The sequence below is a fragment of the Ambystoma mexicanum genome, chromosome 1p (assembly GCF_040938575.1).
Source record: "Ambystoma mexicanum isolate Mex_15411 chromosome 1p, UKY_AmexF1_1, whole genome shotgun sequence".
NCBI lineage: Eukaryota > Metazoa > Chordata > Amphibia > Caudata > Ambystomatidae > Ambystoma > Ambystoma mexicanum.
This window is the reverse complement of record NC_090921.1, coordinates 8,357,076-8,363,004: the sequence shown is the minus strand read 5'-3', so window position 1 is coordinate 8,363,004 and position 5,929 is coordinate 8,357,076. Positions and strand designations below refer to the sequence as shown.

The following is a 5,929-nucleotide window of genomic DNA, read 5'->3' as shown; positions in this document are numbered from 1 at the left end:
GTGATGAGAGGGTTGTGCCCCAGTGGCTTCTGCCTCAATCCTGCCTGGGCACTGTGTGACCTGATCCAGATCTGCCAGACCTGCATCACAGCACAAATGGGGAGATCATTCATTTACATGAAGTCGCCCTCCGCCTTTGAAGTAAACAATCTGTTGCTTCCTCAAGCAAAAAAATTATATGTTTGGAAGGATAGCTCAGGGGCAATGCACTTCCCTTGGGAACAAGAGGATGCAGTGCAACATGGGTTCCGTTCCAGTACTTAGAAGCTGGAGGGGGCTGGCATTAAGCAGGACAGAAAGGACCAAAGAAAATAATAAAATGGGCCTTTTCTAGGGGTGATGTCATGGAGCTGCTGCTTTTTAGATTTAAAGATTTTTTTAAAAACTGCAATTACTGTGACCTGCAACACACCCTTCTTCTCTATCTCCAGCTCCCATCTAACAAACAAAACATGGTGAGTTACTTACCAAATAAGCAAAACAGAAAGGGGGCGGCTGGAAGGTTTCAAATCATTCATAAACACTGGCACAGCTCTAGGCAACCATCCAGACCATCGTTTTTCTGGTTGGACTTGTGCTGGTCAGTTGCTATTTCCAGTCTGTGGGCAGACACTTGGTGGGCACTGGATGTCTGCCCTTTGTTGTTTAGCGCTCTTCGAGATGCTCTGTCTATTTACAGTTTAGCCCGAGTGATGTACAATAGTGCAGGTTGTTGTATTGAATGTCTTCTACATTCACAGTAATTTGGTAATGTGAGCCTATAGACACTGATATTAATGCTACATATGGTGTTCCATTCTTGCATTAAATGTATATCATATTACAGTGATATCGTAACCATATACCATTTGAACAATGCCATGTAATGCCACTTCCTGTTTTGTCAGGGGGTAAACGGTTGTATACCATCACTTCCCGTGATGCCACTTGGGGGCGTGGTCAATTGTCATCAGAGGTCAAGGGTCATGTGATGTCACTTCCGCTACCCCTGGCATTTTGGTGAAATGACGTCCCTGCCCGTGGGGCTCCCTTTTGAAGCAGTTCTTTGCAGCGGCAATTGGTTCCCGTTGCCCTATTCAAAAAATGGTGGCCAATCCCAGCATCTGTCCCATATGTGCAGCCATTTTGCTTCTTGCCTTTTTGATGCATTCAGACCCCTTTTTCACAGGCATTTGACCCTTTCCCCATTGTTTGCCTTTCGGGCCTCGGCCATGGTTAAGCTTGCGGCCTCTTTGAGGTCCGTTTTCAGCTCCCTTCCGGCTCCCGCTTGGATGTGCCTCCTGACGTTGAAGGAGCACTAATGGCTGAACCTGTTGGACAGAACATATATGAACCTAAATGGGCCCAGTATTTTGCAGTAAAAGAAAACACATTTTGTGAAGTCAATATTTTAGACTTAGAAAAGGGACACCGAAGGGTATGAAACATACATTCGACAGTCCCGAATAGTTAAGACCATGGATAGACCAGAAAGACTGCTACGTCCGAGCTTTTCATTAAATGAAGCTTGATTTAGGGCGGTTTGAAACTATTTTCTTTCCCTTTTGGTGTCATTGCAACCACTTTAAGAGCAATTGTCAGGTAGATGTTGAGCCTTTTTCAGTAGGGCATTCATGTGGGTGATTGCGGACACTTGGAGCAGGTATTGGGCCCTGAGAAGGCCCCAAGCAACCCAGACACCGGCAATGCCCTTATTGTTTAGGTGGGGTACCTGGATGGCTCCCACGGGCAGCCTCAAGTGAGGGTTGACTTCTCAGCGGCCCCATGCCTGATTTCCTAGCAGCCTTCCTTCCCCTGTAGTTTCCTCTTGAGGTTCCACAGGTGTTGAGAAGGAATGGCAGTTGCCTCCTTGGTGTAAAGGTGGCCAGTAGGATGACCCTGAATGGGTCTCTAACGGACAAAGGCTGCATAGCTCTCAACCATTGTGTCGCGAAGGCAGCTGAAATCACCCGATTTTGTTTTTGGCGGGTGAGCGCCCATAGGAATGAATGGGCGTGCAGGAGGCTTGACGGGTGAGTCAGCTCTTTACAAGGCGGGTGACACCCGCCAAAAGCGTGTGAGATGAGAGCTATGAGGCTGACATGTCTGGCACCCGGCTTTTTGCATAAAAGGCTGTAGGGTTTAGGTTCTCCCACATCACCAGTGAAAGTGAGAAACTATTAGCCTTCACTGCAGCGGAAGTAGTGTGCACAGAACAGAATCTGACACAACACCAGTTGACACCTGCTTGGATTTCGTTTGGGCTGACCGTATGTTTGTACAGCTGTGGCCGGTTCTTCAGTTGCCTCTCTGTGGGGCTGCAGTCACTTTGAAGACTCTGATGTTTCAAGAAACGGGTTTTGACATTAGCAGCAAAACAAACGGACGCAGCAGGTTCAGTGTGTCCTCCATGCTGGCAAAGTCCGAAACGGGTCCACAGCAGTGGTTTATTTACCGGAGAGGAACTGGCTTCCTAGAAGCTGGCTGAGTCTGGCACGGAAGACCCATAGACCTGCAGACACAAGGCAAAGCTTCAGTCTGCTTTTTAAAATGTAACTATATATTTTCTTGTCTTTGCATCACTCCGTTTTGTTGCTTGTTTATGACCATAAGTGCCTTCCTCTCTCTAGACTCCAATGCCTTTGGCCCTTCTCCGGGTCTTTCTCTATGCCAGCCTCAGCCACTACCCGTGACAGTGTCTCTATCTCTTCCTTTAACCATGTCTCATCCTCCTCCCACCCTCACCTCTGCCCACCATCTCTTTGACTGCTCTGTGCAGCGCCAGCTCAGGTTCTGCCTCCTGTGTTTGACACATACATTGTGACCCGGTAGCAGTTTTCGCTTCACCCCAGCCCTCATGCTTCTGCAATACAATCCATGCATTTGCCCCTAGGAGGGCGGATGCTGAAACTCCAGCCCCGTGATAAGTTATAAGGCAGGTTCGGGGCACTTGAAAGCAGTGCTGACAGCTCCCCCTTAGCTCTGTGCCACATGTGAGATATGTAGCCAGCCCTAGCTTGATATCCCACATAGCCATGCAGTTTGTGCATTTCAATCTTGTGTTTACAACATGACAAGTGAAACTTCAAGGGCAGCAAGCCAAACAAACACTTCTACGTTCTTGGGGGAGTCTTTTAAGGGAAGAGCCCGTAGGTGGTTGGGGTTCATGAAGTGAAATTCAATCGGAAACCCAACTAAGAACAATCAGATGCCATTAGATCTTATTTTAATATTGTAATTAAATTACACATAAATGTAAAAGTGAGGGAAATGGGGCTCTGAACTGAGACTATCTAGTTGGCATAGCAACCAGCAACGCCACGCCTGCATCCCACTCTCTCTACACCCAACCACCCATCCTACTCCCACCCACCCTACCTCCTCTCTCTCAAGCCCCACCTTACCACCTCTCTCTAACCCCACCCTATCTCCACTCTCTCTAGCCCCACCGACCCTGCCTTCACTCTCCCTACCCCCACCAACCCTACCCGTACCTACCCTACCCACACTATCCCTACTCTCGTGACCACCACCCTACCCCCACTCTCTTGGCCCCACCCTAGCCCCACTCTCTCTACCGCCACCCATGTACACTACCCCTACTTTCTCTACCACCACCCACACTACCCACACTCTCAACCCCCACCCAACCAACCAGCCTATTCCCACTCTCTCTACCCCATCCACCCAACCTGCGCCCACTCTTTTGCCCTACCCACTCACCCTACACCCACTCTCTCTCGCCCCACCCACCCATCCTAACCCCACTCTCTCTCGCCCAACCCACCCACCTTGCCATCACTCTCTCGCCTCACCCACCCTACCACCACTCTCTCTCGACCCACCAAACCACCACTCTCTCGCATACCACCATAATCTTGCCCCACCCACATACCCTACCACAACTCTACCCCCACCCTCCCTTACTCCACTCTCTCTACCGCCACCTACCCAACCACATCCACTCTCTACCCCCACCGAACCCACCCCCATCTATTCTATGTACCCCAAATCTCTCTACCCTCACCCACCCTACCCCCACTCTCTCTACTCCCACCCACTCTACCCCACTCTCTCTAGCCTTACCCAACCTAACCCCACGCACCCTACCCCAACTCTCTTCCCACACGCACCCTACCCCGTCTCTTTCGACCACCACTCATTCTATAAGTTTTCAAGGGGGAGAATCCACTTGCCCCACCCCCCTAACCCCTCCCCAAACATCCCTTGATTGGTTGGGACTCCTGTGCTTTGCACAGTCACTATGGCATGCCAGAGTCAGCCCCCCAAGCCCATGAACCGCGCTGGGATACTTAAAAAAGAAAAAAAAAAGTACCCACGGCGGCAGCATTGCCTTTTACCACGGCTTTGGCACCGGTGTGTAATGCACAATGCTCGCTACATGTAGAACTGATTCCTTTCAGCATTGCTGGATGTCCACTACGAGCCCCGCCCCCTCTAGACCACGCCCCCTCGTGCTCTGCCACCCCCCCTCTAAACTCCTCCCCTTTGTGTTGTGGGATACCCACCACATTTTTTCCATTTCCACCACTGCCTGCCAGTTAATAAATTCACCAGCCACCACTGCATAACATAGGCTCGTATGGCCTCTAGTCCTCCAAAAACAAAATCCTCTATTTTCAACCGCCCTGATGAATGAAAAGGTTGAGAGGTATAATTTTGTGAAATGTAATTTGTGGCTTTTTTTAATAATGCATATTTTTTTTTAATTGCCTACTGCTACATTACAAAACAGTGTCTTCTCTCTCATTTATATTAATTACCCTTAGGTTTCCATGTTCATAAAATGGGCTTGCCTAAGAATGTGGGTGGGGCTTCTGAAAATGTGGGTGGAGCTATTTCAATCAGAGGGGACAGAAGTGGGGGCCTAGAGAAGAGGTCTGCGTGTGCACAAATCAGAAAAAGAAGATGCAGTGAATGACTCAAATTGATGGAACTCGTGTGTACACGTCGCACAATGAAGAGAGACGGTCCTTGCCGTCCTGTCAGTCCTTCGCGGGGCATAGGAAGTTTAAGGCGCTCAGATACGCGGAAACCCCAAATCCCTGTAGAGATTCTGCTTGATAACACCTCTACTAACTGTTCTTTATTGCAGTTTATCAGTGAGCAGGACAGAATGCTTTCCCTTAATATTCTACATGTTGCAGAGCAACGAGCGGGCCAGCGGTCTCTGTGGCGCAATCGGTTAGCGCGTTCGGCTGTTAACCGAAAGGTTGGTGGTTCAAGCCCACCCAGGGACGCAGTTTTTTTTTTCTTAATGCTTTTTATTGAGTTACGAGACCGTGTTCTTTCAATACCTGCAGGTGGCGCTATCCACAACCTCGGCTTCTTCAAATGCCTAGTGCACGTGATGTAGTTATTTATAACTCGCCGCAAAGGAAGCTGGGATTCTGCAACTACAAGAATCTTGGCTGGCTGCGTATGCGCGGGGGTTTCTGGGAGATCACGCCCTTTGGTAGCCAAGAAAAGAATCACACTAAGCTTTAGCAGAAGCAACACAGTTACAGTGCAAGATAAATAGTATACCTTCTACAGTCATACAATGAATTCATTAAAATAACCCCAGAGTCAGGACTCGAGTACTATAAAAAACAAGCACTGGCAATGCCAACGGTTTGGGCATTTGTGTAGGTATGGGAAAGGCCCTTGGCTAGGCCGTTCCGTAGTGTGAGTGTCAAGGACGAGTATGCTCGTCCTTTTTGCATAGACTTGCACAATAGCCTGGCACTTAACTGCCATTGATAGTAGCAGGTTCAAAAATAGTGCGAGTACCTGGGTATCTAATAGCAGTGCCTGGCAAATGTCTAATACTTACACATAAGCCAAAACTGTTCCCTTTAGCAATGCTTGTTTTTAACAGTGAAGGACACACATAGTGCTTTTAAATTGAGTGGTTGAAGGCAGACCTGGTTAAGACATTTTTTTACAC

General features: G+C 48.7%; 1 non-coding gene across 1 annotated transcript; it reads left to right on the top strand.

The window, feature by feature from the left end:
* The first annotated feature begins 5,166 nt into the window (after positions 1 to 5,166).
* Positions 5,167 to 5,240, top strand: TRNAN-GUU (transfer RNA asparagine (anticodon GUU)). Its single transcript has one exon. It is a non-coding gene; the product is annotated as a tRNA-Asn (tRNA).
* The last annotated feature ends 689 nt before the right edge of the window (positions 5,241 to 5,929 follow it).